At 41.2% G+C, this 24,366-nt stretch overlaps 1 protein-coding gene and 1 pseudogene across 2 annotated transcripts in view; both read right to left on the reverse strand.

Annotated features, from left to right (window-relative positions):
- LOC126610219 (uncharacterized) overlaps positions 1-24,366 on the reverse strand; it is a 61,923-nt gene that overhangs the window by 34,177 nt on the left and 3,380 nt on the right. The gene's annotated exons all lie outside the window — the stretch shown is intronic.
- On the reverse strand, positions 11,925-24,070 carry LOC126610381 (probable disease resistance protein At5g63020; annotated as a pseudogene).

Consider the following 24,366-nt stretch of genomic DNA (forward strand, 5'->3'; position numbering starts at 1 on the left):
TTAAGTATGGTACAAACAGTGCTCCCCTAAGTTCCTGAGTGAGGGAAGCTCCTTGGTTGGGGACTTGCAAAATCCAAGCCGCTGAGTAATCATGAAACTTCTAAGTACCGAAGTGTGGTATTGTTTTCACTTGCCTTATCTGTCTCATAGGTAGATGTGGCATCTTCTCTGGAAGTACTTTTCCTCCATCCAGGGGTGGTATCTTTAACCGGTGGAGATGCACAAGGTAATGTATCAATTTCACTTTAAGTTTACTTGTAGTTTCAGGCTTGGTCAAGCGCGATACGAACCATGTAGTAAGAGTCCCCCAAGTCGCCGAGCTAAGAGATCTGCCGAAAGAGGTGACAAATAAGGTAAGCAATCAGAGTTCCAAGCAATCAGTCCCAGATCAGAAGTTTGATTTCGAGTTCTGGCTGATTGTTCTCATTCTCCCTATCTTGCAGGCAGCAAGAAGGATAAAGAGAAGAAAAAGGAGAATAAATGATATGAGATACTTTTGCTTTTGAAGAAGTAACTTTCCATAGGCTTATTCTTGAACTGGGCTGAAGGGTTTTATGGTCTCCTCTAGAGTGTAAATCCGATTCAAGAATTTAAAGGTCAAAACAAGTTCATCAAATTAAGAGTGTGTTCGACCTTGATAATATGTGATACTTTTGCTGTTGACAAAGTAATAGATGAATCGGCATGTGTTCTGTTGCGCTTGTCTCCACATGCTTCCTTGTATCCTTCTCACTTGCCCTATTTGTTCCTCAGGCAGATGTGGTATCTTTTCTGGAAGCACAAGATGTTGAAGATGAGTACTCGAGAGTAATGCCATGTAAGTAATCATGCAAGGGGTTCCAGGCAGTCAGTTTTTTACTGGAAGCTTAATTCCAAGTGTTGATTGATTGCTCTCTTTCTCCTTGTCTTGCAGGTAAAAACAAAGGCAAAGGAAAAGATAAGGAAAAATCATGATATGGGATACTCTTGCTTTTAACCCTGATAATATGAGATATTCTTACTCTGGTGTAGCTTGTTTGCAGAGGTATTATCGGGGGGAAAAGAAGCTGAGTATTTCGAGAAACTCTGCTTAGAGTGCCCTCTCGGATGTGAAGAAAAGTTTAGCATTTTTTTTTATTTGCAGGTATGCCTAGCTGTGGATGATAGAGGTCAACTTAATAGGAATTATCCCAACAGCAAGTAGTAACGTTGTTCATTTACCCTTCTCAGTCATAGCAATATAGTGGGAGCTGCAAGATTCACGTGTTTTAACTTTGTCAGAGCACTTTGAAAAAGTGGTATGTGGTATATGGAAAGCTGATGTTGCGTGTGAAGATTGCAAACAAATTTTATCCAAGGAAATCTGGCTCTCGAAGTTCGAAAAGCGGTGCCTCTTCGGTTTTTGAACAAGCAATCGTGTTGGGGATCTGGCCTTCGAGATTCGGAGAGCGTTGCCTCTTCGATTTTTGAACAAGCAATCCTATTGGGGATCTGGCTCTCGAGATTTAGAGAGCGGTGCCTCTTCGATTTTTGAGAAAGCAATCCTGTTGTGAGTCTGGCTTTCGAGATTCAGATAGCGGTGCCTCTTCGATTTTTGAGAAAGCAATCCTGTTGGGAGTGTTTTCTCGATGTGAGTAAAGGTTGGGCATTTTTGCCAGTCTGCCTTGCCACGGAGCACAGAGGCTGACACACATAGGGACTTTCCAGTTATCAAGCAGTGGTGCTGTTCCTTTACCCTTGTGGGTAATGGAAGGGTAGCTGGACCTTCAAAATTTATGTGTCTAAACTTTGTTAGAGATCTTTGGCAAAGTTATATGTGGTACCCGAGGAGCTGATGTTGCGTGTGGAGATTGTCGACAGATTTTACTCAGGAAAATTCGTTTCTCGAAATCAGGAGAGTGGTGCCTCTTCGATTTTTTAACCAAGGGCCCTGTTTCCCTTTCTTTTATAGGGGCACCAATTGTGTGCAAGAAGTACGTTTAGAGAGTTATTGCTTGTAGGAATTTTCCCCTTATTTTTGTAATTCAAAGATTTATTGGACCTCATTTCTCCATCATCATTTTTTAGAATGTTTGGCCTATCCGATCGTCGTTTTGACTTGAACTTTGGTGAAGAGGCAGCCATGCTTCCTCAAGACAACATATGACACCCATCCTTCTTATCCCCTACTGGTCCTCTTACTATTGGGGACTTTGTGATGAAGAATGATATGACTGTTGCGGTGGTGGCCAGGAACCTTCTCACTCCCAAAGATAACAGACTACTTTCCAAACGGTCTGATGAGTTGGCTGTTAAGGATTCTTTGGCTTTCAGTGTTCAGTGTGCAGGTTCTATGTCTAATATGGCCCAACACCTATTTGCTCGAACCCGCCAAGTTGAATCACTGGCGGCTGAAGTGATAAGTCTCAAACAGGAGATCAGAGGGCTCAAGCATGAGAATAAACAGTTGCACATACTTGCACATGACTATGCTACAAACATGAAGAGGAAGCTTGACCAGCTGCAGGAATCTGATGGTCAGATTTTACTTGATCATCAGAGGTTTGTGAGTTTGTTCCAAATGCATTTATTGCCTTCGTCTTCTAGGGCTGTACCGCGTAATGAAGCTCTAAATGATCAACCTTTGGTGCCTCTTCCTTCTGGGGTTCTGCCCAGTACTGAGACTCCGAATGATCACCCTCTGGTGCCTCCTCTTTTTGGGGCTCTGCCAACTCCTGAGACTTCTCCTGAGCAACCTTTGTGAAGGCTTCATCTTGTTTGTTTATTTTGATTCATGTATATGTACATATTTGTAACTTATCGGAGATATCAATAAATAAGCTTTGCTTCATTTCAATGTATTGTGTTAAATACACCAAGACCTTCTTTACTAAGTTATTTGAATTTTTTCTTTTGTTGAAGCTTGTATGTTGAAGCTTTGTGAGTGAAGCATGTAGGTTGAGGTAGTACTCCCTTAATTTCTCGAGTGAGGAAAACTTCTCGGTTGGAGACTTGAAAGATCCAAGTCATTGAGTAGTCGTGAACCTTCCAAATACCGAGGTGTAGTAGCATATGGTAGGAGTCCCCCAAGTCTCCGGTCGAGGGTGTTGACGAATGAGGTGTCTTGCTAGTAGCTAAGTTTCCAAAGTAACAAAACTTCACCGTTTTCCTTTCTAAGTGGTAGCCCAAAACTCCTCATTCATATATATCTGTTATGAAAGTTGTTAAGTCAAAAGAAGAGGCGGGCTAGGCCCAAAAAAAAAAAAAATATATATATATATATATATATATATATATATTTTATATATTAAGCTTTATAGGTGAAGCTTTGTAGGTAAAGCTTTGGTGTTGAAGCTATGTAGGTAAAGCTTTGAGGTTGAAGCTTTGTTGGGTACCATGAATTGATTTTGCTTCACATTATCTTGGTCAAGAGTGTGTGAAGCTTTTGGCACGTATAGTTGAAGGTTTGTTGTTGAAGCTTTGTAGGTGAAGCTTTTGTGTTGAAGCTTTATAGGTAAAGCTTTTGTGTTGAAGCTTTATAGGTGAAGCTTTTGTGTTAAAGCTTTGTAGGTGAAGCTTCGAAGTTGAAGCTTTTGTAGGTGAAGCTTTTGTAGGTGAAGCTTTGGAGTTGAAGCTTTCTGGGTGAAACTTTGGCGTTGAAGCTTTTGTAGGTGAAGCTTTGGAGTTGAAGCTTTGTAGGTGAAGCTTTTGTGTTGAAGCTTTGTAGGTGAAGCTTTGGAGTTGAAGCTTTTGTAGGTGAAGCTTTGGAGTTGAAGCTTTTGTTGGCACCATAAATTGGTTTTGCTTCACACTATCTTGATCAAGAGTGTGTGAAGCTTTTGAGAATTGTAGTTGAACTCCTTTTATGAAGCTTTTGTTGGCACCATAAATTGGTTTTGCTTCACACTGTCTTGATCAAGAGTGTGTGAAGTTTTTGAGAATTGTAGTTGCCCTCCATTGATAAAGCTTTTGTTGGCACCATAAATTGGTTTTGCTTCACACTGTCTTGATCAAGAGTATGTGAAGCTTTTGAGTATTATGGTTGAACTCCTTTGATGAAGCTCTTATTGGCACCATAAATTGGTTTTGCTTGACACTGTCTTGATCAAGAGTGTGTGAAGCTTTTGAGAATTGTTGTAGTAGTCGAAGGTTTGGATGAACCATATAAATTGAATTTGCTTCGAACAGTTTTGATGAAGAGTGTGTGAAGCTTTCTACGAGTTGTAGTGTTTGCATTGTTACAGATGAGAAATGTCTGAAGCAAATGCAAGAGGGCTGAATAGCGTGATCTTTGTATACCATGCACTAAAGTTATTGTTGGCTTGCAATAAGACTTTGTTAGTGACTATAACTCTTGTTGGGCATAAGTGCTCCCCTAGTTAAGTTGTAAAGCTTAAGGGTTTTTTATTATTTGTGAATGCTAGGAGTTCACATGTACAAGTTGTACCACTCATCTTCTAGATGGTGGAATGAATGGTGAGTTACTTTCATCACCTGGTTGATGGTACGAAGGTGAGTTCCTTCATCACATTTCATCACCTGGTTGGTGGCACAAAGATCAGTTCCTTCTTTACCTAGTTTGTGATAAGAGTGGCAAGTTGCCAAATAATATTATAGTACGGGTTGTACATTTCATCACTTGGTTGGTGGCACGAAGGTAAGTTTCTTCATCACCTAGTTCGTGAGAATAAAGGCAAGGTGTCGAGGCACATTCATAGCAAGTGTTGAATGACACAAAGTATGTTGAACCCTTTCGAAGCACAGTTGGCTTATGTATGAATGTGTTGTAATGTATGATTGAACGAATATACTGTGAAGCTGTGTGTTTATTTGTATAGTCTTATTGACATATACTTAGACTTTGTTTCATGTTGGAAGCATTCATGTTGAAGCTTTGAACCCTAGTGTTTCATTGCTAAGAATGTAAGAGGATTATGACCGAGTTGTCTAAATCACCTCTCTATTGAATTCATGCCAAATGGTATTCGTTACATAGAATGCCAAACTGCTGAAGCTTACACTTGTACATTGTGAGTTTACTTGTAATAGTACTTCAAGTGATCAACGTTCCATGGATGGCCAAGGGTCTTGCCATCGGAGCTTCTAAGCTTGTAGGAGCCAGGGCGACTGATGCCAACAACTTCAAACGGTCCATCCCAGTTTGGACTAAGTGTTCCTTCACTTGAGACTCTGTCGCAGAGTAATCTTTTCTTCAATACCTAGTCCCCCATTTTGAAAGAACGATGTTTGACCCTTGAGTCATAATAGTTGGAGATTCGCTGCTTGTAGGCGACATTCTTTAAGTGAGCCTGATTTATGTGTTCCTCGACTAGATCTAAGTTGAGGGTAAGTTGTTTATCATTTTCACTTTACACGTAGTTCTGGACTCGGAATGTTACTTGCTCAAGCTCAACTGGGACAACTGCCTATGTACCAAAAGCAAGTGAGAATGGAGTTTCTCCTGTTGAAGTCCGATACGAAATGCAGTATGACCAAAGAACTTGGGGTATAAATTCTGGTCAACAACCTTTAGTCTTGTCCAAGCTGGTTTTTAAAGTACGCTTGTTTATTTTGTTGATGGCTTTAACTTGTCCATCAGACTGGGGATGAGCTGGGGAGGCGAAACATAAGTTGACGTTGAACTTAGAGCAGAACATCCTGAACTTATTGTTGTCGAACTGTCGCCCGTTGTCAGTGAATATCGCATTGGGAATGCTGAATCTGCAAAGGATGTTCTTCCATACGAAGTCTTCTATTTTTGCCTCAGTAATGGTTGCTAAGGGTTCTACTTCTACCCACTTTGTGAAGTAGTCAACTGCAACAATTGCATAACAGACCTTGCCCTTCCCTGCAGGCATTGGGCCAATTAAATCAAGTCCCCATTAGGTGAAGGGCCAAGGGCTGATTATAGGAGTGAGCGGCTCGGGAGGGGAGTAAGGAATAGTTACGTAGCGTTGACACTTATCACATAACCGAAGTTTTTGAGCAAACATGACCAATGCTAGAGCCAATTTCTCAATGTTGGAGTATCGTGTCTCCGTATCTTGTAAGGCCTTGCTAGCGTAGTAAACAGGCATTTCGACATTACCATCCTTTTAAATGAGAATGGAACTTACTGTTGAAACCGATACCGATAGATAAATAATGAGAATGTCATCAACCTCAAGTTTGGAGAGCAGAGGGGCTTTACTTATGTAGTCATTGAGGTTCTTGAATGCCTCGGCACATTCATCAGTCCATGTAATGTACTTTTTACTTCCCTTAAGTGCTTTGAAGAAATAAGCACATCTGTCTGTGGCCTTAGAGATGAACCTAGTTAAGGCTGCCATCTTGCCAGTAAAGCTCTGGATGTCTTTTGAAGTTACCGGTTCCTTCATGCCGAGGATTGCTTTGATCTTCTCGGGATTAGCCTTAATGCCTCGTTGGCTTATCATAAAGCCTAAGAATTTGCCAGAGCCTACACCGAAGGCACATTTGTTGGGGTTCAACCTTATTAGATACCTCTTCATAATGGTGAAAGTTTCAGATAGGTTGGTGATGTGTTGGTCAGCATGTTTGCTCTAGACTAGCCTATCATCAACGTAAACTTCCATGTTTTTCCCAATCTGTTCGGCGAACATTGAATTTACTAGTCTCTGATAAGTCACTTCTGCATTCTTTAGGCCGAAGGGCATGACTTTATAACAATATAGTCCCCTGTCAATAATGAAGGTTGTGTGTTCTTAGTCCGGATGGTTCATGAGGATTTGGCTGTATCCTGAGTAAACATCCATGAAGCTTAGGAGTTCACACCCTGCCGTAGAGTCTAAAAGTCTGTCAATGAGAGGAAGAGAAAAGCTATCATTCGAGCATCCTTTGTTTAGGTCGGTGTAGTCGACACACATTCCCCAAAAGACCTTTTGGAGTATGAGACTTTCTTTGGTCTGATTTTTCTTAACAAGGACCACATTTGCTACCCATGTTGGGTAATTGACTTCGCGGACGAAGCCTATGCCTTTGAGTTTTTCAACTTCTGCCTTCATTGCTTCGTATCGTTCAGCATCATAAGATTTTCGCTTCTGTCTCACCGTCTTGGTCTTGGGGTCAATACTTAAGTGATGACATATGATATCGGGAGAGATACCTGGCATGTCCTCATATGACCAGGCGAAGACCTCAGTGTTCTCTTGCAAAAAAGAGATCAATGCCAACCGAATGGGTGGTAACAAGGTGGTGCCAATCTTCACCATGCAATCTAGATAATTTTTTGAGATAGAAACCTTCTCCAACTCTTCAGCGGGTTGTGCTTGCTGGGTGAAAGAGTCATCTCGAGGATCGTCGGGTTAACTGTTGCCACCGTGAAGATCCAAGTTAGCTTCGTTTGGCCTGGTCTTTATGACTTGGTCATGTATAGAAAAGGTTTCCTTGGGCATAGGCAGGTGTTGTTGCTTGACCGAAGTGTTGTAACATAATCGTGCACTAAGTTGATCTCCTCTGATGTAACCATTGCCATAGGGGGTTGGAAATTTCATCAACAACATATGTGTGGATACCATGGCCTTGAGATCATTGATGCATGTGAGTCCGAATATGACATTGTATGTCGTTGAGCAATCAACCACTAGGAAGTTAGTGGTAATGGTAGCTGTGTAAGGGCTTGTACCAATGGTGAAAGGTAATGTATGCTCCCTAAAGGTTGCACGATATCATCGGAAAAGCTTATCAAAGGAGAAATCGAGCGATCGAGCAAGTGTTCAGCTACATTAAGTGCCCTGAAAGCTTCAGCAAACATGATATTGATCGAAGCCCCCGTGTCTAACAGGATTCGTCGTACTTCAAAGTTGGCTATATGAGCTTCCACGATCAGTGGGTCGTTGTGAGGGTAGATGATACCTCTTTCTTCCTCAGGGTAAAAACATATTGGATCCCAATTAGGCTTTTGATATTTCCCTCCCCTGATGTCTTCCACGTGAAACACTTGGTGGCCAGGCCTTAAAGCTCGTTCAATATTTTTCATGGCCCTGTTGGAAGATTTAGATATGGGTGTGCCGCCACTTATGGAATATATCACATTCACCTGGCGTTGGTTACGGTTACCCCTTTAAGGGTAAAAGAGGAATTGATTAATTTTTCCTTCTCATGCCAAAGCTTCAATATGATCACGAATGGTGATACACTTCTCGCCATCATAGCTGTTATGCTCGTGGTAGCAGCAAAACGTGTCCGTGTTCTTCGTGGGCTTGTAATCCGGGTGCCTCGGCTTTGGCTTCGATATCAAGTGTGCTATGCTAGGGTAAATGGCCAATCATGTGGCGTTCAAAGGTGTGTATGTCTCATACCTCAGGGTAGGGCCTGTCCTGACACGTGTTTGACCTACTGTGTTGACTGCCTGGGGTCAAGGATTATCGTGGCGATACCTTTGGTTATCGCGGTAGTGTCCCTTACTCATTTTACCAAAATGAGATTGGTAAGGATGGAAATCTTTCCTTTTGCCCTGAGATTGATATGTCTGTTGACTTGTCAAAGTATTAAGTAAGCCAGGGGGAGGCACCGCTGCCGTTTGGAATGTTGAGGTCTTCTCATTTGGGTAGGTCTAGCTTCCACTCCCCACTTGCTGATAAGGGGTGGCTGTTGGGGGTTTCCCTTGATATGTCCTTGCTTCGATGGAGGCGTGGTTGTAAGCCTGTGTCATCACCTCAGAGTAAGTCTTCCAAGTGTTAGCATTGATTATGCACTTGAAGAAACAATCACGTAGGCCTGCCGTGAAGGCCTGGAGGGCGGTCTTGTCATCTGCCTCAGCGCAGCGAGAATACTCATGGCTGAAGCGACCAGCATACTCTCGTAGTGACTCGTCCAGCTTCTAGCGAATAGTCTACAAGTCATCTGCAAAATGCAAGCGATCGGTCTAGAAGATTTGTTAAGAGACAAACAGTTTCCTCAGTTCCTCAAATAAGTCTACTGTCTCAGTTGGAAGACAGCAATACCAGTTTAAAGCTCCGCCAGAGAAGGTGGAGGGGAAGAAAAGACATCATTCTTCGTCGGTGTGCATCTGATATGCTATGGTGGACTTAAAGAGGTTAAGGTGTTCAATTGGGTTCTCCTTGTGAGAGGGCCAGGCCTAGGTTGGTACAAGTCAGGTATCTCGGCCTGACGTTCAACCTTCAACTTGTTTACTTCCTCAATGAGCTGTAGGATAATGGGGTCCTGAGAGAAGTCATGTACCACTGGAATTTTCTTTTGTAAGTCTCAATTGCCTTTTGGAAGTAGGAAAGTTTGAGCAAGAGCGTGTGGTTTTTCCTTGGACTCGCCGTACTGACTTCTAGGGAGAGTCTATCGGAATACCTTCCAATCTCCTATACCTTCATGTTCCTCTGGGACCTATCGTTCCTTCCCTAGATTGGCAGTTGGCCTGGGTCATGAGAGGGGACCGAGTCTTTCAGAAACCCTTGGGTTATTGATCTTCGAGCATATGTGGAGGGGATTCTCTCGACGTTGCTTTAGGAAGTTTCGGTAGTCACGATAAACGACTTTTGATCATTCCAACCCTTCTGCAATGAGGTGTCTTCCTCCACTTCTCTTGCTTCAGCGGCTGGGTTGAGAGAAGTCTCATGTTGATCAATGTTTTGATAATCAGCTCGCTTCTCATCAGGGATACCCATGTCGAAGGAAAGTGACCCTCTGTGTTGGGGGGGCACCTAGATGATGGTTTATGTCCACAGGGGTAACGAGCTCGCGTGTTTAAGTACGCCTAGTTTCATTGAGCATCTTAAAGAGTTTCTCATACTACTCCTGGAAGACCTCATTCTTCATTGTTATCTTGTTGTTCTGAGCTTCTAGCTCATCGACTTTAGCTTAAAGAGCAACCCTCTTTCCTTCATTCTTTCATTGCTTCGCACTAGGTGCAAGAGAGGTGTCATTCTGTGTGTTGTGGCTTCCTTCGCTCCCCATGTTGGAGTGGGATGCTTGGTCAAAAGAGTGTATGAATGGTGGAAACCAGCTAGACAAAGCTAAAAAGAGTGGGAATAAGTGTCGTTCCCACAGACGGCGCCAAATATTGATGCACAAAACCAGTGAGGACTTTGGTACAACAGAAAGTGTCAAGTTTGTGACCTTAGCTAGATTGCTCCGGTCACTAGTGTGGATAAGTATGTAAATGGATAGAGACAGGGAAGCAAACACAAGATGTACGTGGTTCACCCAGATTGGCTATGTCCACGGAGTAGAGGAGTTCTCATTAATTGTGAAGGGTTTACACAATTACATAGGTTCATGCTCTCCTTTCGTGAGTACTAGTGAATGATTTAGTACAAATGACATTAGAAAATATTGTGGTAGAATGATCTCCTTTTATAGAACAGAGTTTCTAGCTTTGTTTTGACATTGACACGTGTCATGTTATGATTGGCTTCTAATGTTGACACGTGTCGTGCTATGATTGGCTTTTGATGTCGACACGTGTCGCGTTGTGATTGGCCTCTTGGTTAGAGAGAAACTCTTCTGAGTCCTTGACGGTATAACGTTGACCAGTGCTCGATAGTTTAGGATTGGTCAAGTATGGTACAAACAAATGTAACTAGCAAACACTAGTTTGGCTAGTGTGAACTATGTTAAAATCTTATTTTCAAGCGCAGATAATCTCAGAAAATTCTCCTTTGGCTATTTTTGTTCTTTGTTCTCACACGTGTGCGTCTGTTTACGAGCATGAATTTGCAGTCTTCTTGCAAACTAAAACTATGGTGGCACAACAGGGACGTAAACCCCTGTCGTGTTTGGGGGCAGGATGGCCCCTTCTGGATACATTTGGTTTCAGATTTAGTACAATAGGTCTTAATCTTCACATGAAGGAACAGTAAAAGAAATACAGACTTACTTTAAGATTGGATGGACATCTGAATATACAATGGTAGGCCAGTAGCCATGCTATTTGTAACAGGTATTCCTAGCGCTGGTAAAGCTCCAGACGAATTTCTGTCTTTACGCTTTTGATGACCTGTACTTGAACTCTACACCTTTAGGATGGAAAGAATCACTTAGATGTTGTAGATATATCATCTCTGAAGAATATGAAACATGTTCATATCCTTCACATTGTGGAATATACTAATTTTGGACGAATTCGAAATTTATTGTGCAAAACGAGAACGTAAGGATCCTCGGATGTCAAGGATGACGAATCATGTGTGCTTCCTTGGCCTTCAGCTTGTACAAGCTGCCAAAATCTTGGGAGAAGAAGGTCCAGCGCTGAAGCAGCTGCCACTTAAAAGAGGACAGAAGCATTCTACGTCTCTTGGCTGACAATGGTGACCGAAGAGTCCACTATGAATTGTATAAAACTAGTAGAATGCATGATTTTCTTAGAACCCAATGTGAGGTTCAACAATAACAACATACACAAAGCTCAGAATATATAGAAGAGTAGAGTGAATGAAAAGAATCACAGAATATGGAATTTAGAGATTTTGAATATCCAAACAACAACACAATATTGAATATATTATGGTATGCACCTATATACAAGCAGAATCATCCTCCTTGTTCTTACGTAAGGCCTTCTCGCTGCCTCACTTAATTGTCGTGCTTTGGAAGCAGGGAAGAAAAACTTTTCTAGCATCTTCGTCCTCCCACTCTAAGAAAGGCCACTAGTACTCATGTCCTCTGATTACAATATTGCTCCCCTCAACATTTTTGGAGTTGAATGGAAGCTTTCTCAGCGCTGTACATGCAGTTACCTTGATTTCTTTCAGGTATAGAAAGGGCAAGGCACTATCATATACGCTACTCAGCTGTGGAAGTGAACTCAAAATCAGAAAGGTAAGTTTTTCAAAATGGTTTAGTTCTTGTACCACATTTCCAACTCCACCCAATCTTTCTAAATTGATTATTTTCTCAATATCATTGCAGGCATCTACACGTAAATGGCTGAGATTCGGGGCAAAAATGAGCCAAGTCAAGTCCATGAGATTTGGGCATCGTGATACGTCTATGTACTAAAGGCAAAGGAAGCAATTTTGTTTTATCATCATTAAATCCCGGGGATCATTGGGTGCTCGTCCTGCCCAATAAACTTTCAATTGTTTCCAATTAAGAGTATCCCAAATATAAAGGGTATCAAGATGTTTCATATCTACCAAAGATGGTATGTCTAGAAAGCTTGCTTGGTTCTTGCCATCCAAGAACTGTAGAGTCTGAATGTGGGTCACCGATTTGTGGTAGCTGAACAATTTTTGGAAACAAGAGCTACTTCGTACACTTAACGTCAAGACTTCAAGGTATTTTAAACCCTTAATTTCCTCTATCAGGGCACCTATTGATTATTGGTTCAAACAATAGTCAAAAGCGAAACAATACTTTCGGCTACTTTTGTGGTAGTGTTTGTTGGTTGGCATGCTGCATGTGGGAGACAAACAAAAATGGATGCACTTATGCCTAATTCTTTTGACTTGATGGGAGGCCTTTGACCATTAGTTTCTTTGAGGAGCCATTTTCTTTGGCATTAAAAGGAGAAGCAAAAGCAGCCCGTAGATGAAGAGGGGAAAAAGAGCAAGAAGCCATTCGGCAGAGAAAAGAATTTTCTCAAATTGTTTTGCTTTGTATTTTTGGTTTTTCCCTTCCTATTGTAAGTGTGTGAACTTGGGTTATTCAGGTCTTTGGGAAATTGAGTGATAAACACTATTGTATGTTCTCATTGATTAGAGTGGAATACTTCGTTGTTTCCAAACTGGATGTAGGCATTGCCGAACCAATATAAATCTTGGTATTCTTGTTGATATTTTTCATTTATCTTTTGTCAGTTATTGTGGTTTATTTTTCACTCACACTTGGTTGACGCTTCCGCACAACAAGTGGTATCAGAGCCCAGTTTTGTGAACAGTGAACTGTTACAGTATCTGTGAATGGTATTGTACCTGTGAACAATGCTGTATTTGTGAATAGTGTCGAGTAGATGGCTGGAGATAAAGATGAACCTGTGAAGAATAAGGAGTCAGGATCGTCTTCATCGGCACCTACATCCAATAGACATCCAACTACTACTTCAAGGTTAAAGGTTGATAAATTCAATGGCTCTAATAATTTTGGTCTGTGGCAATGTGAAGTTATGGATGTGTTGTATTAATAAAAGTTAGATATGGTTCTGGAAGATAAACCAGAAGATATTGATGACAAGCAGTGGACGCGAATTAATCTTCATGCTTGTGCTGCTATTCGATCGTTCCTTGATAAGGAGTTGAAATACCCATATATGAAGGAAACTTCTGCTAAGGAGTTATGGACAAAATTGGAGGAAAAGTATATGACCAAGAGCGCAGAAAATCGTCTCTTCTTGAAGAAGCGACTCTTCCAATTTCAATATCATCCAGGTATTTCTATGCACGAACACCTCAATAATTATAATAAAATACTTGCTGATTTAGTAAACCTTGATGTGAAAATTCCTGATGAGGATAAGGCACTATGTTTGTTAAATTCATTGCCTGATGATTATGATTCATTGCCTGATGATTATGATCATTTGACAACTACTCTGTTGTATGGAAACTTTGAGGTGAAACTTGATGAGGTGTCTGCGACATTGGTGAATCATGAGTGTCGTAAGAAGGAACTGAAGACTCACAATTCACAAACCGAGGCACTTGTTGCAAGGGGTCGAACAGAGGAAAGTAAATCTGGGAAGCGGGGAAAATCTCATTCAAAGTCACGAGGGAAGTTTCCTGCCAAAGATGAATGTGCTTTTTGTCACCAAAAGGGTCATTGGAAGAAAAACTGCCCCAAATTGAAGAACAAAGAGAAGGAGAAAGCGGGTTCTGAAGCAAATATTGCAAAATCTGGAGATGATGATTTTGAGTTTGCTTTGGCTAGTTCATATGCTGATGGTTACTCCAATGAGTGGATTTTGGATTCAGGTTGCACCTATCATTTGTGTCTCATTCAAGAATGGTTTTCTAGTTTTGAGGAGCTGGATGGTGGAGTTGTTTTGATGGGTAATAATAATGTCTGCAAAACACAAGGGATAGGCAAAATCTGTTTAAAGATGCATGATGGAACAATCAGAGAATTAAGTGATGTTCGGTATGTACCGGATATGAAGAAAAATCTTATCTCACTGGGTGCATTGGAATCCAAGGGTCTCAAGATCACCATGGAGGGTGGAGTTCTTAAAGCTATGTATGGGGCTCTAGTGTTGATGAAAAGTACAAGACGAAATAACTTGTATTTCTTGCAGAGGAGTACAGTTATTGGTGAAGTAGCTGTCACCGAAGCTGCTGACGCAGATAACACAGACACCACGAGGTTATGGCATATGCGTCTTGGGCATGCTGGTGAAAAAGCGTTGCAAAGATTGGTAAAGCAAGGCTTATTGAAAGGTGCAAAGGCATGCAAATTGGAATTCTATGAGCATTGTGTGTTAGGTAAGCAAACTAGAGTAAAATTTGGCACTGCTATGCACCACACTAAAGACATTCTTGATTATGTTCACATTGATGTTTGGGGACCTTCCAAGAATGCATCTTGGGGAGATAGCCATTATTTTATCTCCTTTGTTGATGACTTCTCTAGAAGAATATGGGTGTACACCATGAAGCGTAAAGATGAAGTCTTGAAGATATTCCTGAAGTGGAAAAAGATGATTGAAACGCAAAGTGATCAAAAGATCAAGACTCTCAGATCAAACAATGGGGGTGAATATAAGTATGATCTTTTCTTGAAAGTTTGTCAAGATGAGGGTATTGTGAGACACTTCACGGTTAAGGAGAAAACACAACATAATGGAATGGCGGAGCACATGAACAGTACTTTGCTTGAGAAAGTCCGATGTATGTTGTCTAATGTTGGTTTAGGTAAGGCATTTTGGGATGAGGCAATTACTTATGCAAGCCATCTCATTAATCGATTGCTAGCTGCTGTGAACGAAGGCAAAACGCCCATTGAGGTATGGTCTGGTAAACCTTGTACTGATTACAAGTTTTTACACATATTTGGTTGTCCTGCTTACTATTATGTCAGAGAAAGCAAGTTGGATCCAAGAGCAAAGAAAGCTCTATTTATGGGCTTTAGCACTGGCATGAAGGGATACCGACTCTGGTGTCCAGTTGAGAAGAAATTTGTTGTAAGCAGAGATGTGACTTTTGATGAGGCTGTTATGGTTAATTAGAACAAACATGAAGGTGAAACTGAAACGACCAAGACCATGAGTAGCTCAAAGCAGGTGGAGTTACTGAAGACTCCAGTTGTTCCAGTAACGTCTGATGTTACAAACAATAGTCCTACAGTTAATTCTGATGATAGGGACGAGGATGATGAAGAGGAAACACCTACCCAAGAGCCTCCACAGCAATAAGACTATATTGCAACCAGAAGATCAAGAAAGGAAATTCGAAAGCCTGCTCGATTTACTGATATTATGGCATATGCACTTCCCGTTATTGAAGATGATATTCCATCCACCTACAAAGAATCTGTCATGAGTTCAAAGTGCAAGTTGTGGAAGAAATCTATAGATGAGGAGATGAAATCTCTTCATAAAAATGAGACTTGGAAGCTGGTTCAGCTACCAAAGGGGAAGAAAGCAATTGGTTGTAAATAGGTGTATGCCAAAAAGATGGAATCTTTGGGAAAAGACAATGTAAGATTCAAAGCCAGATTGGTAGCTAAAGGCTACGCTCAGAAGAAAAGCATTGACTACAATGAGGTATTTTCTCTTGTAGTAAAACATTCTTCTATTCGTATTCTGTTGGCTTTGGTTGTACAATTTAACCTTGAGTTGGCCCAACTTGATGTCAAGACAACATTCTTACATGGTGAATTAGAGGAAGAGATTTATATGTCTCAGCCAGAAGGTTTTAAGGTTACTGGAAAGGAAAATTGGGTTTGCAAATTTTCAAATTTTTGAATTTTTGAATTTTCGAATTCCTAAATTTTTGAATTTTCGAATTTTCGAAAATATATATATTGTTAATGCACAAAATCAGCCAGGACTTTGGTACAACAGAAAGTGTTAAGTTTGTGACCTTCGCTAGATTGCTCCGGTCACTAGTGTGAATAAGTATGTAAATGGATAGAGACAAGGAAGCAAACACAAGATGTACGTGGTTCACCCAGATTGGCTACGTCTACGGAGTAGAGGAGTTCTCATTAATTGTGAAAGGTTTACTCAAATACATAGGTTCAAGCTTTCCTTTAGTGAGTATTAGTGAATGATTTAGTACAAATGACATTAGGACATATTGTGAGAGAATGATCTCTATTTATAGAAGAGAGTTTATAGTTTCATTCTGACATTGACACGTGTCGTGTTGTGATTGGCTTATGATGTTGACACGTGTCCCGCTATGATTGGCTTCTGATGTCGACACGTGTTGCGCTGTGATTGGCTTCCTGGTTGGAGGGAAACTCTTCTGGGTCCTTGATGGTATAACGTTGACCGGTGTTCAGTAGTTTCAGGATTGGTCAAGTATGGTACCAACATATATATTTTAAGCTTTATAGGTGAAGCTTTGTAGGTGAAGCTTTGAGGTTGAAGCTTTGTTGGGTACCATGAATTGATTTTGCTTCACACTATCTTGATCAAGATAGTGTGAAGCTTTTGTAGGTGAAGCTTTTGTGTTGAAGCTTTTTAGGTGAAGCTTTTGTAGGTGAAGCTTTTATGGTAGGTGAAGCTTTTATTGGTGAAGCTTTTATGGGTGAAGCTTTTGTGGGTGAAGCTTTTGGGGGTGAGGCTTTTGTGGTGGGGGAAGCTTTTGTGGGTGAAGCTCTTGTGGTGGGGGAAGCTTTTGTGGGTGAAGCTTTTGTTGGTGAAGCTTTTGTGGGTGAAGCTTTTATTGGTGAAGCTTTTATGAGTGAAGCTTTTGTGGGTGAAGCTTTTGTGGTGGGTGAAGCTTTTGTGGGTGAAGCTTTTGTTGGTGAAACTTTTATGGGTGAAGCTATTGTAGGTGAAGCTTTTGTTGTTGGTGAAGCTTTTATGGGTGAAGCTATTGTGGGTGAAGCTTTTGTAGGTGAAGCTTTGGAGTTGAAGCTTTGTAGGTGAAGCTTTGGAGTTGAAGCTTTTGTTGGGTACCATGAATTGATTTTGCTTCACACTATCTTGATCAAGATAGTGTGAAGCTTTTGAGAATTTGTAGTTGTCCTCCATTGATGAAGCTTTTGTTGGTGAAGCTTTTATGGTGAAGCTTTGTTGGGTACCACGAATTGATTTTGCTTCACACTATCTTGATCAAGATAGTGTGAAGCTTTTGAGAATTTGTAGTTGTCCTCCATTGATGAAGCTTTTGTTGGTGAAGCTTTTATGGTGAAGCTTTGTTGGGTACCACAAATTGATTTTGCTTCACACTATCTTGATCAAGATAGTGTGAAGCTTTTGAGAATTTGTAGTTGTCCTCCATTGATGAAGCTTTGTTGAATTTCCCAAATTTTTTTTTTTTTTTAGGAAACTAGAAATTTGAAAATGTGGGAGAGACAACATATACAAATTTTACTTCCACACTGTTGAGCAAGAGATTGTGATGCAAGCCACACCTTATAGTAGTCGAAGATTTGGATGAACCATATAAATTGAATTTGCTTCGAACAGTCTTGAATTTGCTTCGAAGGTTTGAGAATTGTAGTTGCCCTCCATTGATGAAGCTTTTGTTGGCACCATAAATTGGTTTTGTTTCACACTGTCTTGATCAAGAATGTGTGAAGCTTTTGAGAATTGTGGTTGCCCTCCATTGATGAAGCTCTTGTTGGCACCATAAATTGTTTTTGCTTCACACTGTCTTGATCAAGAGTGTGTGAAGCTTTTGAGAATTGTGGTTGTACTCCTTTGATGAAGCTTTTATTGGCACCATAAATTAGTTTTGCTTGACACTGTCTTGATCAAAAGTGTGTGAAGCTTTTGAGAATTGTGGTTGTTATCCATTGATGAAGCTCTTGTTGGCACCATAAATTAGTTTTGCTTCACACTGTCTTGATCAAGAGTGTGTGAAGGTTTTGAGAATTGTGGTTGCCCTCCATTGATGAAGCTCTTATTGGCACCATAAATTGGTTTTGCTTCACACTGTCTTGATCAAAAGTGTGTGAAGCTTTTGAGAATTTTGGTTGAACACTTCTTTGATGAAGCTCTTGTTGGCGCCATAAATTGGTTTTACTTCACACTGTCTTGATCAAGAGTGTGTGAAGCTTTCTACGAGTTATAGTGTTTGCATTATTACAAAGGGGAAATGTCTGAAGCAGATGCAAGAGGGCTGAATAGCTTGATCTTCGTATGCCATACACTGAAGTTGTTGTTGACTTGCAATAAGACTTTGTTGGTGACTATAACTCTTGTTGGGCATAAGTGCTTCCCTAGTTGAGTTGTCAAGCTTGAGGGTTTTTTATTATTTGTGAATGCTAGGAGTTCACATGTACAAGTTGTACCACTCGTCTTCTGGTAGGTGGAATGAATGGTGAGTTGCTTTCATCACTTGGTTGGTGGTACGAAGGTGAGTTCCTTCATCACCTTTCATCACATTTCATCACCTGGTTGGTAGCACGAGGATGAGTTCCTTCTTCACCTGGTTGGTGGCATGAGTGGCAAGTTGCCAAATGATATTAGAGTACGGGTTGTACATTTCATCACCTGGTTGGTGGCATGAAGGAGAGTACGGGTTGTACATTTCATCACCTGGTTGGTGGCATGAATGGCAAGTTGCCAAATGATATTAGAGTACGGGTTATACATTTCATCACCTGGTTTGTGGCATGAATGGCAAGTTGCCAAATGGTATTAGAGTACGGGTTGTACATTTTATCACCTGGTTGGTGGCATGAAAGAGAGTACGGGTTGTACATTTCATCACATGGTTGGTGGCATGAAGATGAGTTTTTTCTTCACCTGGTTGGTGGCATGAGTGGCAAGTTGCCAAATGATATTAGAGTACGGGTTGTACATTTCATCACCTGGTTGGTGGCATGAATGAGAGTACGGGTTGTACATTTCATCACCTGGTTGGTGGCATGAAAGAGAGTACAGGTTGTACATTTCATCACCTGGTTGGTGGAATGAAGATGAGTTCCTTCTTCACATTTCATCACCTGGTTGGTAAGAATAAGGGCAAGGTGTTTAGGCACATTGTAGCAAGTGTCGAATGACACAAAGTATGTTGAACCTTTTCGAAGCACAGTTAGCTTATGTATGGATGTTTTGGAATGTATGATGTTTATGTATGAATGTGTTGGAATGTATGTTGTTTATATTGATTGATATGAGTGATGCTTATGAATGTTTTGCTATGCATGAAGGGATCCATGCTTTTGATATGTGAACCATGTTGGTTGTAACACTTAGTATCACATACTTTGTGTCAAAGTACACATGTTGAAGCTCTGAGTTGGAGTATAAGGGTAGGTCAGCGTAGACCAAGTGTTCCAGTGCTAGGAACACAAAAGACTCAGAAGAAGTTGTCTGAATTCCCTCTACTTTAAATATTTGTTGAATGGCTTGTGTGACAAAAGATCTCAAGTGGTTGAGAGTCAAAACATTTGTAATGTGTATGCCTTCTTATAATAACATTTCCTTCAGTACCTAGTCCCCCACTTTGAAAGAGTGAGGCTTGGCCCCATAGTCATAATAGTCGACGGTACGTTTGCCCCTGGTTGTCTAGATACGAACTTTTATCCCTCTTGTTGTAATGGGCTTGCTGAGAGTAAAAATCCTTCCTCTCACCGAGAGACAGATGCATTTGGTGGCTTAGCGAGTAGCTAAATGAGGCAGGAGATGATGCAATGGGTGTCTGAATGGCCAATATCTCCTCACTTGGTAGAACTTGACTTCCACTTCCCACTTGTTAATAGGGGTTAACTATATGGGGGTTTCCTTGGTTTGTCCTTGCTTCGACGGAGGCGTGATTATAAGCATGTGTCATCACTTCAGAGTAAGTCTTCCAAGTGTTGGCATTGATCATGTACTTGAAGAAACAATCACGTAGGCCTGCCGTGAAGGCCTTGAGGGCAATCTTGTCATCTGCCTCAGCGCAGCGAGAATACTCATAGTTGAACGACCGGCATACTCGCGTAGTGACTCATCCAGCTTCTGGCGAATAGTGTACAAGTCATCTGTAAAATGCAAGCGATCGGTCTAGAAAATGTGTTGAGAGACAAACAGTTTCCTCAGTTCCTCAAATAAGTCTACTGTCTCAGGTGGAAGACGGCAATACTAGTTTAGAGCTCCGCCAGAAAGGGTGGAGGGGAAGAGAAGACATCACTTTTTGTCGATGTGCATCCGATATGCCATGGTGGACTCAAAGAGGTTAAGTGTTCAATTGAGTCATCCCTTCCAGTATTGAGTTGTAAACCAAGCTTTTGTTTTGTCTTCGCTTAAAGGGGGTGTCGAGGATCCTTCTTGTGAGAGGGTCAGGCCTGGGTTGGTTCCAGTCAGGTATCTCAGCTTGACGTTCGGCCTTCAACAGTTTACTTCCTCAAGGAGCTGTAGGACAAGGGGGTCTTAAGTGGAGTCATGTACCATTGGAATTTTCTTTCGTAAGTCTCCATCGCCTCTTGGAAGTAGGAAAGTTTGAGCAAGGGCGTGTGGTTTTTTCTTGGACTCGTCGTACTTACTTCTAAGGCGAGTCTGTTGGAATACCTCAGAGTCTCATGTACCTTCATGTTCCTCTGGGACATGTCGTTTCTTCCCTAGATTGGCAGCTGGCCTGGGTCGTGAGAGGGGACTGAGTTTTTTAGAAACCCTTGGGTCATTGATCTTCGAGCATATATGGAGGGGATTCCCTCGACGTTGCTTTAGGAAGTCTCGGCAATCACGATAAACGACTTTTGACCCTTCCAACCCTTCTGCAATGAGGTGTCTTCCTCCACTTCTTCTGTTTTGGGTCAAAGCATCTGGGTTGAGAGAAGTCTCATGTTGATCAATGTTTTGATGATTAGCTCACTCCTTATCAGGGATACCCATGTCGAAGGGAGGTGACCCTCCGTCTTGGGGGGCACCCAGATGATGGTTGATGTCCAAAGGGGCAACGAGCTCGCGTGTTTGAGTACACCTAGTTTCGTGGAGCGTCTCAAAAAGCTTCTCATACTGCTCCTGGAGGACCTCATTCTTCGTTGTTATCTTGTTGTTCTGAGCTTCTAGCTCATCGACTTTATCTTGAAGAGCAACCCTCTTTCCTTCCTTCTTTCGTTGCTTCGCACTAGGTGCAAGAGGGGTGTCATTCTGTGTGCTATGGCTTCCTTTGCTCCCCATGTTGGAGAGGGATGCCTGGTCAAAAGAGAGTGTACGAATGGTGGAAACCAGCTTGGCAAAGCTGAAGAAAGTGGGAATAAGTGTCGTTCCCACAGACGGCGCCAAATGTTGATGCACAAAATCAGCAAGGACTTTGGTACAATAGAAAGTGTTAAGTTTGTGACCTTCACTAGATTGCTCCGATCACTAGTGTGGATAAGTATGTAAATAGATAAAGACAGGGAAGCAAACATAAGATGTACGTGGTTCACCTAGATTAGCTACGTCCACGGAGTAGAGGAGTTCTCATTAATTGTGAAGGGTTTACTCAAGTACATAGGTTCAAGCTCTCCTTTAGTGAGTACTAGTGAATGATGTAGTACAAATGATATTAGGAAATATTGTGAGAGAATGATCTCTATTTATAGAAGAGAGTTTCTAGTTTCATTCTGACATTGACACGTGTCGTGTTGTGATTGGCTTCTGATGTTGACACGTGGCGCACTATGATTGGCTTCTGATGTCGACATGTGTCGCGCTGTGATTGGCCTCCTGGTTGGAGGGAAAGTCTTCTGAGTCCTTGACGGTATAACGTTGACCAGTGCTCAGTAGTTTCGGGATTGGTCAAGTATGGTATAAACACTTGTTGATATTTTTCATTTATCTTTTGTCAGTTATTGTGGTTTATTTTTCACTCACACTTGGTTGACGCTTCCGCACAACAGCACCCTCACCATCAAAATGAATTCTATATGAAGAACCGCATGCTAAAGTTCTCAAAACTTTTAGCACTGGAAAACTTTATATTTGATTCGGTGGAACAAAATCAAGCTCATCCATATGCTCTAAATCCAAATACTTTAGCCTTACGCATGCCTTTAACTGAATTGGCAACTTTCTTAAACCAGTTCTTGACAAATTGAGATGTTGTAACGAAATCAGGTTGGAAACGCCAGATGGCAATTTGGTTATGTTCAGATTTTCAGACAAATCCAAAACTCCCAGAGTAGGCATATGATTGAAAAAGCCATCAGCAATCATATTCAAAGGACCTCCTCCACCTCTAAGTAATAGGGTCAACAGATTTGGAGATTTTGGTGTTTCAACCAGACTTTCAAAATCACTACCAACCAATGATACCCTTTTTGTTTTCTTCCATTTCTTCACATTTGGCGTTCCCGGGAGACCTGTGTGCACGAGGATGCTCTTGTTTTCTTTCCCAGAGTCACAAGCTAACCACAATGCCATGTCACGAATTACGTCATGCATTTTTACAAAATTTCCTTCCTCTTCCAACAAACATGCAGAAAGGAGAGTTCCTATGGTAAGTCTCATTTTTTTGCTTCATCTACGTTAACATACTCTTCAAAATCCTCACACATTCAAAAATATAATAAATCATCTTTACTTATCAGGAAATCTTCCGGAAATAGAGCACAAATAAGAAGCATGATTTGACTTTCTCACTTGGTAGAATATCGTAACTAAATTTTAAGAGAGGAAATACCTTGTCCCCCATCATGGAACACTCTGGGGCTGATTCCTTTAGAACACGAATTGCATGCTTCCATTCGTGGGGTGTTTTCTTGCACGTCATGGCTCGACCAACTGTAATTATTGCAAGTGGCAAACCGTCACACTCATTTGCCACTACTTGCGCAAGTTTGGGGATATCTGGATGACTTTGAATAGTTTCTTTGCCCACCTTCTCCTGAAACAAGGTCCATGCTTGGTTCGGCATTAGACACGTGACTTTCATCTTTATTTGAGCATCAATACAACTACATATATGCTCCAAGCGAGTTGTGAATATTATCTTCAACTTCTTGTTGTTAGCTGGACCAGGAGTCGCTGGATTAGGAATCGCTCGATTATGAATCCCAACTTTAGTCATTTCAATCGGCTCCCATATATCATCCAACAATAGCACAAATTTCTTCTTACTCAAGAACTTGAAGATGTGTTGAGCTTTTTCATGCGGCTCTTTGTGCTTCCATTTGTCATTAACAATCCCAAGCTTTTCACCAATCTTATCTTGGAGGATTTCAAGTTTGTGGTCTTTTGAGACCATGATCCAAATCACAGGATCAAAATGGTAAGAAGTACTAAGGGCGAACTTGTTATGGATTTGGGTAAGGAGGTTGGTCTTACGCACCCCTCCCATTCCATATAACCAGATTGTTCCCACCTGTTCATCTTCAACATGTCTCCAGACCTCATCAAACATCGACTCCATCCCCACTGTTTGTTCAGTAGGCATTTCATAGACTACACCTATCGGTAAGCTTTCTGTTGCCACCTCTTCAAACCCTCCCTTGCTTTTCAAGGAATCCACTTCCACCAACATCTTAAACACTTTTTTCCCGTACTTAAAGCTGGCAGAGTAGTTCTTTGAGCTGCAACATGATTTTTGAATTTCTTGATCCGCACAATTTTGAACTTCTCTGACTCGTGTCTCAATAGTTTCCGCCTTTTTAATCCACAGTTGTACCTGGTCCAAGCGCATCATGGATGTCTGAAGCTCGGCAACCTCAACCCTCTCACGAGATCATTCTTTAAAGAGGTCAGTTCTTGCAAAGATCGATCCAGAGCTTCAAGGCTTTCTCTGAGCTTGCTGATGTAGTTTGCTTGTTGACTAAGGAAACCCCAGCAGCAGAAGTTAGCCGTGGGATCGCAAGGTATGGAGACTGAGAAAATGTTCCCCATGGCTTGCAGGAATACTGAAAATGAAAAGATGTACTTTTGTTCCCCATGGCCTGTACGTTTACGTTGTGTCGGTCGGGCTCACCAGAAACTTCAATGTCACTTTAATCCGAAGACCCAATAATTCACTCTAGACTTCCAGATAGACTTTTTAGGATTCATGTTGTGAATTGAGTTCTGGTATCAACAAGGAAATTTGCAAATAGGGTTTCGTTTGAGATTTAATGTTTTATCGAGACAAGTTTCGGGTTATTTGAAATTAAAGGAATTGGATGTTTTCAATTTTTTTCTTTTTGCATTATGTGAAATCTGTATTTATAAAGTGAGCAACACAATTTGGTGAAATATTCAACAAACCTAATATTGCCCTTTCCTTCACATTCAAAAAAAAAAAAAAAAAACGTTCAACCACTTAATACTACGGTCTAGTGGTATTCCTCTTCACATGTAAGTGAGAGATCTTAGGTTCGATTCTTGCCAAAGGTGAATTTGAACTACATTATTGCTAACTCATTATGAGACTTAGCTCACCTCCTCCC

This window comes from Malus sylvestris, chromosome 17, assembly GCF_916048215.2.
Source record: "Malus sylvestris chromosome 17, drMalSylv7.2, whole genome shotgun sequence".
Taxonomy (NCBI): Eukaryota; Viridiplantae; Streptophyta; class Magnoliopsida; order Rosales; family Rosaceae; genus Malus; species Malus sylvestris.